This window comes from Natator depressus, chromosome 1 (assembly GCF_965152275.1).
Source record: "Natator depressus isolate rNatDep1 chromosome 1, rNatDep2.hap1, whole genome shotgun sequence".
In the NCBI taxonomy this organism is placed as follows: Eukaryota; Metazoa; Chordata; order Testudines; family Cheloniidae; genus Natator; species Natator depressus.
The window spans coordinates 252,987,741-253,001,232 of NC_134234.1; the positions used below are offsets into that span (position 1 = coordinate 252,987,741).

The 13,492-nt window shown below is 46.0% G+C and overlaps 1 protein-coding gene across 1 annotated transcript in view; it reads left to right on the top strand.

Moving 5' to 3' along the window:
- The window catches only part of ISX (intestine specific homeobox), a 33,125-nt gene that overhangs the window by 9,005 nt on the left and 10,628 nt on the right, over positions 1 to 13,492 (top strand). The window lies entirely within an intron of this gene.

Genomic DNA, 13,492 nt, shown 5'->3' on the forward strand with positions numbered 1-13,492 from the left:
CGTAGGGAGAGCCCAGTGGTGGAAGCTGTGAGCCAGTTTCTGTCTCACTAGCACTATTTTATGCCCACAGGAAGAACTCACTATGAGTGGTTAAAAATAAACACTTCAGTAGGTTAGAGGGAAAGCTAAATTGCAATGTCTAGATGCTGAGCCGGAGCACAATTTCCGCAAAGCTAATGGGGGGTTCTGGTCCAGCGTTCCAGTCCAGCACCATCTCTAGTTTAGTCACACAAGATGAGCGTTCTTCTGCTGACATTAAACCACTATTAAAGTAGGAAACTGATTGCTGCCAGTGTCAGAAACGGTTAGGGCTAGTCAGATACTTTAGATGAAAGTCGGTGTGGGTTATCCTTGTGGGAATTCCTGATGGAGATTTTAAACTAATGCCTTCTGATCCCAGCTGTAACTGGGTTTTGAAGCAGAGCGGTGGGTCTACTGATCTGCCACTTCCTGGGACTAGTGGTTCCTGCAGCTGCTGATCCTCCTGTAGAAACCCACCACAGGCAGCGAAAGGATTCTAATGGAGGCCACTGGAATGTCTGGTGCACACAAATTAGGCTCGACAGGATCTATTTCACCGGGGATGGCACTACATCAGCCTCAGCAGGTTCGCTTGGGGGGTTGGATTTTGTAGAAAATCCCACTCTAACTGTACACACACCCCCAAAGGTCCCAGGAACTCTTCCTTCACTTAGCTGTATAGTCTTTAAGGAAGAGGGGCTGGTGGCCTTCTCCCATCTTCTCCTGCCCTCAACTATGGTCTAGAAGCTCCCTCTTTAGAGGTGGTGGCTCCCCTATGCAGTAACAGTGTCTCTAGGAAAGGCAGACAGGCAAGGGCCACTAAGTGTAGACCCACCCTCCTTGGAGTCGGATCCAGTGTCCATTGCACTGCCATTGACTTCAACTTCTATTGACGTCAGCGGGCTTTGGAGCAGGCTTTTGATGCAGTAGGTAGGCAGCCACTAGGGATTACCTCACAATGCAGTAGCTGGTACACCCAATAATCCCCAGAGTGTGGTAGGTAGGGAATCCCCAGGGGTTCCCTAGCTACAATGCCAAGGATTCTGAATCATCTCTGCATCTCAACTCATTGCAACAGCACTGGTAGCAGGAATGCAGGGGGGAGGGAGGTCCTCTGGTCCTGCTGCCCTGTGGGAGTGGGCATGCACTTCCTGCCCCACGAAGAGCCTTTGCACTGGGAGACACTAATCCTTACCTGGAACCCCGCCTCAAAGACCCTATTTCCCAGAACTCCCGGATAATCTGGGAAGGATGCCACCAGGCCCCAGAAAGCAACTCTGTGTGTGTGTGCACGCGTGAGAGAGCGATATCAAGCCACTTGTAAAGGTAAGCTGTGGGGCATTGAGGGAGAAAGAGGACAATGGGGTTGTATGATCAGTATCACATTCACAGACTAGAGGCTGATGTCTGCAACAGAACCCTGAACGCATCCTGAGTCTGGAGAGAGCACGTGTTTTGCTATGAACCCCTCGCACCACAGCATTACAAGTGATAAAACTGTCTAGCAAGATGGCCACTGCCAATAAGGGGTTAGAAATACCGTGTCATTTATAATAAATAGAATTATAACCTTATTACAATTTACTTACAGCGACAAGACTGCTGGAGTGAGCAAAACAGATAGAATATTCCTCTATGAGAGCCCAATTCTCCCCACTCTGGAGAAAAGTGATTTCCTATCCATTGATTTCATATCCTGGAGGTTGGGACCAGATATGTCAGAATTACCACACTGACAGCTCTCTTAATTTTGCTAACCACTCAGCTGGATGCCAGTTATAATGTGATTGACTTCGCCGCATTGCTTGCTATGTGACAAATTCAGCAGTGCTTTCTCAGAACAGTTTGCGCTAGTAGCTGAGCTAGTGGAATCTGCTCCGGAAAGTGACAAGATAGGGAAAGGCCCTGCTTTAGAGCTGGGTGTGCGGTGTGTGAATGCTGATAGTAGTGGCTCTTTGTGAGATGATTAATAACTGGCACTGGGCTATGTGCAACTATAAACAGTTATCAAAACAGGCCAGGAGTGCAGTGGTTCTAATACAAAACTTAAATACACGTGGGACAAGTGTTCTGCCGGTGTAAATTAACCCAGCTTCACTGAATAAATTCAAGAAGAACAATCACTCCAAATTTACAGGCCAAATCCTGACCTCCTGCCTCAGTTTTAATTCAGGCTGACCTCAGACAACCCCCCGTTGATTTAAATCAATGCTTTGACTGTGTAAGACCCTTGAGGTTTTGCCCTTAAATAAAGCAGTGTTACAGTTATGGATTTAACCACACTAAAGTCAGGAAATGATTACGTTAAGTTTCCCACACAAACTCAGCCACCACTCAGCTGCTGCCAAAGGCAGGATAGGGGCTGAATAGACCTGGGGGTCTTACCCAGTATGGCAATTGCTGAGTTCCGTACACATACCGGGCTTGGTTCTCCGCTGCCTTGTGCCTTGTGTGACCATTTACATCCACGCAAAACTGCAAGGCAGTGGATGAACAGGCCCAGTGTTGTAATTACTTGTTAGTCTGTGAAATATGTACTGTGGGCCCAATCCTCTGCTGCCACTAAAGAGCACTTAGTGCAGATGTCCAGCAGAGTAAAGATAACTTTAAGCCACCATTACATCCTTACTTCTGGTGCTGTTCTTCACTGGGCTAGACTTCTGGCCCAGGGTAGAGCAGTCTGAAGGTCTCTCTAAGTTGTGCTGGCTACTCATTGCCCCACAGGACTGAAGATGACTGGGGCACAGGGACAACCTGGTCACATTCCTTTCCCCCAGCCATGCCTCTTGCACTGACTATGGATGGGGGATGGCGTAGGAGTTGCTTCAGTGGCTCAACATCACCCAAAGTTCTCCCCTCACCCATGACAGGAGAAAAATTTGGCCCAAAATGGGCAAAGTGATCGAGTTTATGCTACTGTGAGAGCTTTCTCTTCTAATTCCTCATGTGTGTGCGCTGAAATCCATAATCTTAATGTTCAGGGGGAAAACACTGAGGAGATTAGTTCATTCGTTAGTTTGTTCATTCCAAGAGACATTTAAATCTCTCCCAGGAAAACTAGCCCAACAGTGTGAGAGCAGCAGCACCTGGTTCTAGTCTCCTATGTTACATTACAAAAGGGGAACAAGGTTTCTATCTGTCTGTCTACCTTAAGATTTCATACTGCCACCCATCACCAAAGTATCTGAGCACCTCCCATGTAAAATTGATAACAACAGCAAATTGCTTAGTGGGCTTCACGGAGTCTCTGGCACTTCTCCCTTTCCAGGATGATAACTTTACTTGGGGTAGGGTTTTTTGTTTGTTTTTTAAGATGTTGTTTGTTTGTTTGTTTATTTATTTTTGGTCATGCTGTAGTGGGTTCTTATTATTAGTCATGTGTATTACGGCAGTGCCCAAGGACCAACCAAGAATGGGGCCCCACTGTGCTAGGCCCTTCACAAACACAGAGTAGTAGACAGTCCCTGCTCCGAAGAGCTTCCAATCTCAATAGACAAGACAGAGGCAGGGTGTGGGAAGAGGTAGAACACACAGGCAGAGTGAGCAATGTGGTGGTGGCAAATGTCAGCTTAGTGCCATGTTTTTATTTTTGTGGCTTTACTTTGGAGGGGATCAGCTAAAGGGAAAGAAAACTGAAGGGAAGGCAGCTGAGGGGGACAGGGCCCAGGAGAAGAGGGTAAAGGGGGCAGGTGTGGAGTGAAACTGAGGTGGAGAGACTGTGGAGGAGGGGAAGGATTAGAGCAAACAGCCAATCAGCACAGGGCAGAGAAAGTCCACTCAGACCTGTAGAGAGTTTTCAGAATGGCCAAAAGACCAAACCAGGGTCCTTGCTTTGGCTGCTTCTGCCCTTAACCAACCTGCGTCTCTGGCTGGCTCCTTTATAGCTTTCTCCCAAGCCCACATGGGGGTGGGAAGGAGACACCACCTGGATCCTAGTACCTCCACAGTGCGGGGAGGGGCTGCAAAGTTGTGGGTCTGAGGGGGCAGGGGCTGAGAGGGACATTAGGAGTTCCAGCTGGAGTGGAAGGGGTTGTCAATGTTGTGAGTGTCATTCTTATGGTGGAAAGGCCTTTTCAAAGAGAGGGGTTTTGCAGCAGTCCCTAAAGACCATCAGACTCTGGAGTTGCTGGTCTCCTGTACTGTTCCATTGCTGGATCCCCTCGACAAAGTACACTTTGTCCGCAGCTCTCACCCACCTTGTCCGGGGCTTTGTGATCTGCATTGTCCCCGAGGAGGGCAGATTTCATGGTGGTTCATAGATCATAATTTAACCTTTGATGAAGCTGGTGTTTGGTCCATGATTTGCTTTGAAGATTAGGATCACAGCCTTAAACTGACTGGTAGCCACCAGAAGGACTTGTGTACAGGTCTGATCTGCTCACAGCAGCCTAACCATGGAGAAGTTGGGCTAAAAATCTTAACAGATAGATACCCACTGAACAGGTCAGCAGTGATTTTTCATTTGCACAAACATGTTTTATTTTATTTTATTTTTTCACCAAACTTTGCAAAGAGGCTCTGTCATGGGGAGTACAAGTCACATCCTGAGGTTTTGTGGGGGTTGCCACAGGACTGGTAAGTGGATAAAAGGCATGAATGCATAGTTCAAGGATCAAGCATGGAACATGTAAGTGGGGCCTTCACTAGGCATGATCCTTACATGTCACTTTGAATAACTGATCCTGCCATGTTTTGCATCATCTCTGCATGAGCCTTATATGTTGGTTGGAAAGGGGAGCCATTTTTGAGTTACTGGTAAATGATGATAATTCTGACTTTCTTATTTAAACTGAAAAGTATTCTGAATCCTTGTGTAGAGTCACACCCACACTCTTGAATGGATTTCCATCACACATAAAAAATTTGTTTATCGTAGTATATTACTGTAGCACCTACTAACGCCAGTCATGGAACAGGACCTCACTGTATGTGCACGGTGCTGTACAAACACAGAACAAAAAGATGGGCCCCGACCCAAAGAGCTTACATTCTAAGAAATCTCAGTGTCTGCACTGATGTCAGACACAGACAATTTCTTTACCTTACAGCTTGAGCATATTATTCAATTTCCCAAACCTCATCATCTGTAGTTTCTGCCCTTCCTGGATCACACAGTCCAATTTCAGAAATACCTGTGATGTCATAGTTTTTCACTCTAAAACAGGAACTTTATTAAGACATTCTTATATTTAATAAATGTGTAAAGTGCTTGTCCAACCACATCAAAGCATCGGTCAGTAAAACATTGCAAACCATTCTAATCCCAAATAAATATTGTCCAGCCAACATACACTACACTGCTTACCAGAGTCCAAGGATCTGGGACTGGGGTAAAACCAATACCCGACCCCGCTGAACAAAAGGGAGCAATTCTCAATGAACAGGGCAAACAGGGAAGAAAAGAATAAGTGTTTATACATACATTTTGTTGCCACTGTTTAGCTCACTAGTTCGCTGCACACTGATATAATAATTCCTGCGTTATATGTGTTGTTAATGTGTAGCACTCACATATACAGGTAGGAATGTGATATTCATATTTCCATGTGTTGTTGGGTTTACAGCTGGGAGCTGTTGGAAGCTAGTGCTTTTTCTTCTCACTCTTGCAAGGGTAATGCTGCTTTTAACTACTCCTCCTGCCTATTTAATGGAAGGCATTAAGGCTAAATTCTCCCCTCTCGCTTCTCAGCACATGCACGAGCAACTCTCAGTGGTGTCAGTGAGCAGTGAAGCATGCAAACGTGTAGACAGAGCTTCTCAATATCATAAATGTTGTTATGGGTTTTTTTTAACACAGTTTTTAAAAATTGAGACCATTAAGCAAGGATTCGGTACTTCCTTCCTCCAATCCCCATTTTCCTAGCCTGGTACATTTATAACACACATTCTCCAGAGGCTATAGGGCAATAGGCTCCTGGTAATAGGACCTGTGTGATGTGACCATTTGTAGGTTAAGGGTGTTTCTGATAAATTTATCTTGAAGGTCTTCTGTGTTTTTTGTTGGCTTTTTGCAAACTGGTCTGAGAACTTTCCATCACAACACCAGGATCTGTGCTTTTAATACTGCCACTTGGAAATTGAGGGCATGCCTTCTCTCTATTGTTTTTTACAAGAGTTTTAGCCTATAATCCGGCAAGAGCAGAGGCTACATAACAAGTTAATGACAGAATCAGAGTGCAGAGGAGGAAGCAGAGACCCTGACTGAGACAGCAATGTAAGCAAGTGTGCCGGATGTGTAAAGGTTTCCAGGTGCAAGTAATAACAACTAGCAAAAACAAGCTAGTGAAGGATCTGTCTGAGACCTCCCCAGTAACAGACTTAGCTCTCATCCCTGTGTGAACAGTGTGTTTCCTACAGAGCTGGCTGAACCGTGTAAAAACCTGTTTGCCAAACTGGAAACCATTATTTGATTTGGCTGTTGTTATCCCTTTATTAGCCATTGTTTGTGACCATCCTCAGGACTAACGTTTGACTTACACAGATGTTCACAGAAAGCAAAGTTCAAGCCTGTAGCTGATATTTATTGAAGCAAGAAAGGAAATTATTGGTATAACAAACCAAAATTCTCTCTGGCTGAAAGTAGTTTACAACCATTTTGGTCATCCAATTGGGGCACAGAAACAATACCATGTGACGGAGGCAACCAGTCACAAAGCTCAGGTAATGACATCCGCCTGTGGACTGAATACTCGCTCCAAGCATTTCACAAACAATCCAGTACTCCAGCATGTTTGTAGGAATTAGCGACGCCATGATCTCTTTGCAGCCAAGCAGAAGATAAGGGCTAAAGTCATCACAGGCTAGATTCTGATGTTAGGCACAGCCCTGAGCAAAGAGTGGTGTGTGATTTGCATGACCCCAAGAGTAGCCCCTCTGAGTCACAACTCCTCCCCTGACTCCTCTTTTCCCCCTGGTGGTAGTTACTTACAGCTGGCCTATACCAGCAGCACATTGTGACACTCCTACAGTGGCTAGCCAGTAAGGAGGTGGAGCCAACCTTCCATCCACTGTTCCTACCCACCTGCTCCAGGGAAGAACTAAAAAGGCACATAGCCCTACTCATCTGAGAACCGGAGGTCTAGGTTGCTGTGTCATGGGGCAAGAGGAGTTCCTACTCCCGTGTATGGGTGTGTAGTCCAAGTCACAACCTAGCCCCTAGGAAATTGTTTGCAATGAATAATTTGACCAACTCTAATTTCTTAGGACCCATGTGATCAGCAGTTTAGCCAGATGACCTCGGGCAAGTCTCTTCACATCTCTGTCCCTCCAGAGCCCATATCAGGAAAACAGGGCTCATGATACTAATTGCCTTTGTAAAGCTCTTAGAGATCTCCTGAGGAGAAGCACCATATGAGAGTCAGTTATTATTATTTAGCACTGTTTTGCTGATTTTGAAGGAAGGAAGTGGAGATGTGAAGTGAGTGGCTTTTCCGTCTAGCACATTACCACATGCCCCTGTGTGCATTTATATACATACACACATATATATCTTTATGGCAGGTGTTTGGTGGACAGCACTTGAAATCGCTCCTCTGTCTAAATAAACAGAACCCAACCGTCAACAAACTCCAGTAAAAAAAGTTCTCTAACAGTTCCTCAAGTTTCTGTGACTTCTCCGAAACGAAGCTGCCACTATTTTGCCCAAAGCAAACAGGCTATCAATTACCATTAAAATTCTTGATGGTAATTGATTTGATCACTTTAGTCTTCAAAATTTCCTCCCCGCCCTCCCCCCCCAACCCACTGCTTTTTGCTGCAGTGGCAGCTCAGCAAGGCCTGTTCCAAAACATGGTCCACATTTAATTGTCTCTCATTATGGGGGGAAAGGGCTCATTATTCTGCTTGCCTAAAGATGTGTCTGACCTGGTATTTTTAGCTTCCCTGCTCACATGGCTTAGGGTCCCCACCTATCAGTTTTTCAGCCACATTATCTGGTAATTAAGCATTGTGCTCAGTGCCAGGGTGAAGACAACTTTATCCAGAGTGATTTGGATGGAGGGAAGGGAAATCAAACCTTTAAAAGCTCCTGTGTACTGCTGCTCCATTTCTGCAATGCCTCAACAGATAGCAGCAGGATGCTAAATGCTTCACTTCACTAGCAGAAGGCTCTACCAAGAGCAATTTGTACATACCCAATTAGAATCAGTCTCCCTGCTTTAGCCAGTCCCTTTTAATAAGGGATAAGGAAGCACTTTAATAAAGATTAGCCATGCTGCCGTATGTCTACCTAAAAACCGCAGCACAAGCTCTTTGAGATCAGTAAGCAGTTTCTTTAAGTCAGAGGGGAGCCCCCACAGACATCTCTCCGTACCCAGACAGACAAATTTGGTTTTAACACCGTCAGTGAAGCGCAACATAATAACTGGCTCTTTTAAAGAAGAGTGATCACTTCCACCCTGGTGTTGGCTGACATTAACCAAGTGTCACCATGACAAACATCGTTGAAAGTGACTTGAAGGACCAGACTGGACATCCTGTATCAAAACAGATTAAAAAGAGAGGAGAAAAAGAGAGGGGAAGTCTTTTTAAAGGATTTTAAAAACAAGAATAACAAGACAGCGATGCTCAGTATGAAATCTCTTTTCTAAGACACCAGACATCCAGCCAGCTCAGGTACACAGAGAAAAATTGGTTCAAAATAACTATAACTAAACCCACCCCTTCTTTTATAACTATTTCCAAACTGTCACAAAGCAGGGCGAGTACTGGGCCCTGATTCTTTTGTACGCTAAGGCCTCTTTACAGTAGGCAGTGTAAAGGGATCATTTCCGTGTCGGCTATGTCTACACAAGCACTTCTGTCGGTAAAAAGTGCCAGGTGAAAAAACCACAGCCCTGACTGACATAAGTTTCACTGACAAAAGCGCTGGTGTGGACAGCGCTATGACAGCGGGAAACGCTCTCCTGCCGACATAGCTACCACTGGTCATTCTAGGTGGTTTAATTATTCTGATGGGGAGCTCAGCTCTCTCCCATCAGCAGAGCGGCTACATGGGAGATCTTACAGAGTGCCACTGTAAGGTCTGTAGTGTAGACAAAGCCAGAGGTGAAAGTAAGCCGGTACGCCCTGGTTCAGCGTACCGGCAAGAGCCGGTGCACCGTACTGGGGCAGCCCGGCTTCTCCAGGGGGCAGTTTAAAGGGCCTGGGGCTCCAGCCACTAGGCCCTTTAAATTGCCTCCAGAGTCCCGCTGCTGGAGCACTGAGGTAGCGGCTGCAAGGCTCCGGCAGCTATTTAAAGGGCCCGGGGCTCCCCTGCTTCTACCGCATTCTTAAAAGCAGAATGGTGTAAAGGGGCCTTAGTATAAATGAGACTCAGGCCCTTTGAGTTGTGAGCAGGACTAGCCTAAAGGGACTGGGGTCCTAGGAAAGGAATTTTTGGGTGGCCTTGTGGTTTGGGGCGAAGCTTTAGATGTGATATATCTTGATTTTAGTAAGGCTTTTGACACAGTCCCATAGAATGTTTTCATAGGCAAACTAAGGAAATATGGTCTAGATGAAACTACGAAACTACATAAGGTGGATGCACAACTTGTTGAAAGACCATACTCAAAGAGCAGTTATCAATGGTTTGCTGTCAAATGGGGGATATGTATCTGGTAGGGTCTCACAAGGGTCTGTCCTGGGTTCAGTATCATTCAATATTTTCATTAATGACTTGGATAATGGAGTGGAGAGTACATTTATAAAGCTTGCAGATCACACCAAGCTGGGAGGGGTTGCATGTGAAACCCACACACTGTCTGAGTTTGATGTTCTGTCCCATCTAGTGGCACTGAGACCACTTAGGGAGAGTTAAATGAGTCTGCTCTACAGCCTTAGCTAAGAGCCAGAGCTCATTCACTGGCTCTAGAGGTCCCGGGTTCCACCACCAGTCGTTGATGTTACAAAAGCACTTTGGAGGGCGGGATTAGAATTCAAAAGAATCCTTGACAAATTGGAGAATTGCTCTGAAATCAACAAGATGAAATTCAATCAAGACAAAGTACTACAGTTAGGAAGGAAAAAACAAATGTAAACTACAAAATGGGGACCTCTTCAAATATGTTAAGGGCTGTTATAAAGAGGACAATTATCAATTGTTCTCTGTGTCCTCTGAAGATAGGACAAGAAATAATCAGCTTAATCTGCAGCAAGGGAGATTAAGGTTAGCTATTAGTAAAGGCTTTCTAACTAAAAGGCCAGGTAAGCTCTGAAGTAGGCTTCCAAGGGAGATTGTGGAATCCCCAGCCTTGGAAGTTTTTAACAACAGGTTGGACAAATGCTTGTCAGGGATGGTCTAGGTTAACTTGGTCCTGCCTCAGTGCAGGGGGCTGGACTTGATGACCTCTCGAGGTCCCTTCTAGCCCTGAATTTCTGTGACTCTATATTATCAGCAGAGATGAAGTGGGAATTGGGATCTAAATTTCCACAAAGTTCCTCTGATGTTCTGGTTTTATCCCAAATCCAGTTATAAACAAACAGATTCTCAGCAGGTGTCAATTGGTGTGTTCTCATTTATTTTAATTCAACTACATTGATTTACACTAGCTCATGACTTGGCCCTTTCAGTGTTAACCATATGTTCATTTAAAGACAGCTATATCTCTGCAGCATCTCCGAATGCTGACATATCTACCTGCCTGCGTTTTGTGGGGTTGGTTTCAGCAGACAATGAACTTTTGACTGAACGCCTTTCTCAGGACACGCTGCCCACTTGAATATCACCGGCTTCCAGGGGCACCCCCAGAAATTTTTCACATGCTATGAATCATGCTCACTTTAACTTAGCATGGCGTCTACCCGTATGCTTTTTTATCTTACACTAGGCAAAACCCTAGCAAACCCCCCTCAGGTCTTCCCCCTTCAGGTCTCCCCGCCACCCCTCTCCCGGCCGGCTCTCCTCTGTGGGTGCTTATTGCAGCTCCCCATATTTGTAGCAGGTCTTGATGCTGTGGCTGAGTGAGTGCTGCGGGTGGAGCAGAGGGGACATAGGCTGCTGGAAGCAGGACAAGGCCAGGCAGGCCCCTGGGGGAGCCTGGTGCAGGAGCCAGCCGCATGGTAGCAGTAGCAAGAAGCAGCACTGGCCTCCTGACTGCCCACTCAGGTTTGGCTCCGCGGCCCTCCACCATGACTGGGGGTGTTGGGGGCAAATCTGAGTGAGTGGCTTTGCGACCTGGTACATGAGGGGGCGCCACACTCGTCAATTTTGGCCTCACCGCCCCGCATCATGATGGAGGGCAACGGGGCCAAACCTGAGTGGGTAGTGGGGTGGCCAGTGCTGCTGCTCCTCACCACTGCCATTGGGCTGGCTCCTGCACCAGGACCTGAACCACACCAGTCAGAACTCCATTTGGGCCACCTCCATGAATAGGGTTGCAGGCCTAATAGGTTTCCTGTGCCTCTCTCTGGCCCTGCCAGTGGAAAACACCGTGCATAACGTGCATAGGGCTGCAGGCACCACTGCCAGCTTTTACATATAGAAATAGCTCAAGAAAACTCATATGTATTCTTATTTCCCCAGAGACTTTGGAAACAAATTTGTAAAGTCAATGTTACACTTCCAAAATGCTCTGTCTTATATCTTCGTCCCACATTCTTTATTAGACTAATTTTTAATGCTGTTGTTTGCCATGGGATCTCTAAGCTAAGGTCCCAAAGCAAAAAAAATCTAATGAAACTACAGTCAGAGAAAGTTTCATCTTGCAGGGGAGAATGTTAATGTACAGTCCCAGATTTTTTAAAAAATAGATCTTGTTTGAAAACATAAATAGAATGACTGGTTAGATTTAATTAAAAATGCAGTCTTCTAGCTCTCCTAGTGGCAAAGTCCTTGATTAGTTCATGGCATTCTATTTCGCCAGCAATTTCACTTCCAGTTGAAATCAAAGCCTGACCACTCATTCTCTACGTGATCCATAGTTGACCTCAGGTTATTTTATTTTATTTAATTTGATGAGTTTCAGCTTTGAGAAACTGCTCTCAGCTGAAGTGACACTCCCAGGCACTGTGTGTATGTTCCCCCGTGCAATACACATATTGGAAAACAGTTCGCCAAGCCCTTTCAAGAGGGATACCAGAATGGAGGGTTAGGGCTCTTAGAATAATGCTGGAAAGATTTTTTCAGCTCATCACAAAGCCCAACATCATGTATTTCAGAGGAACTGACATACAACACCATAAGCTCAAGAAAGCCTTCTGTTTCTGAAGGACATACTGCTCCTGCAGGGCTGGCCTTACCATGAGGCGAACTGAGGTGGCCACCTCAGGTGCCAGACTGTGGGGGGCACCACTAGGACCCAGAGTGTAGAAAATTGTGTCTGCTGCTGGTGCATATGTATTCTCTCTGCTCTAGATGCACAGAGATGGTGGAGTGCTGGGCTGGAGGAAGGAGGGCACAAGAGACATAACAGGCAGGCAGGAGAAAAGGTGAGAGGGAATAACAGAAAGCAGCAGGGGCTGCAGGGGGAGAGAGGCGGAGGAGCCTCTTATGTACCTCTCTAGCACCCCCAGGAACCTAGACTGATTAACACCAGCTTCTCAGGGAGCTTCCTGTTTCCTGCAGCTTCCCTGAACCCACTTGAGGAGAACAAGCAGTCAACTGAAGTAGCAGGATCCAGTTAGGCCCTTAAGATGCTGATATCTTCCCTCACTCAGGCCCAGTTACCAGCCTGCTTATTTCTCCCCTTCAACTGAGTGTTGAGAGCCACACTAGCTGGCACAGAACAGCAGTCATGAGTGAAAGAAGAAAACGCCCCTCTGGGGCAGCATTGAGAAAAAGAAAGAAAGCAAAGGAAGCTTTTCTATCTAAGCGGGAAGGAGCTCTCCTGAGATACATAGACACAAATGTTCATGGTGAGGCTTCAGGCCCCAGTGAGGATGAGAGTGGTGAGGAGATGCCTGATCTTCCAGTTAGTCAGAGTGCAGGTGACCTGGCAGCTACTGCAGCAGCCATATCTCCATCTCAAATGGATGTAACCATGCACATTCCTGAAGAAAAGTGTAGATCAGAGAAGAGTGTGGTGGAGGCGCAAGAAACAGCTGCTGCTGAGTTTAGTTCCTTAAGTCTAGATGATCCAGGACTGTGGACCTACTTGAGCAGTAGCCTGAGGAACTTCCTTGTACTGCATGGGCCACAGCAAGTGAAAAACTTCATGTTCCCCAAAGACAATTAAAATTGAAGTTTCCATCCAACACAGTAAACTGATGTGAAATCCCCAATGGTGACAAAGTGGAGAGGCCATGGCTTATGTACTCAAAAACCCAGAATGCTGCATACTGCTTTTGTTGCAAACTCTTCCAGTCTAATGTTCCAGCCACATTGGGTTCTACAGGAACAAAGGACTGGAAAAATCTGGCTAGAAATCTGGAATGCCATGAGAAGGCAGCAAATCACCAGAGAGCATTCCATAGGTGGAAAGAGCTTGAGATGAGACTAAGGTTAAAGGCCACCACAGATGATCAGCATCAAGAGAAGATTGCATCAGAGTCTTTT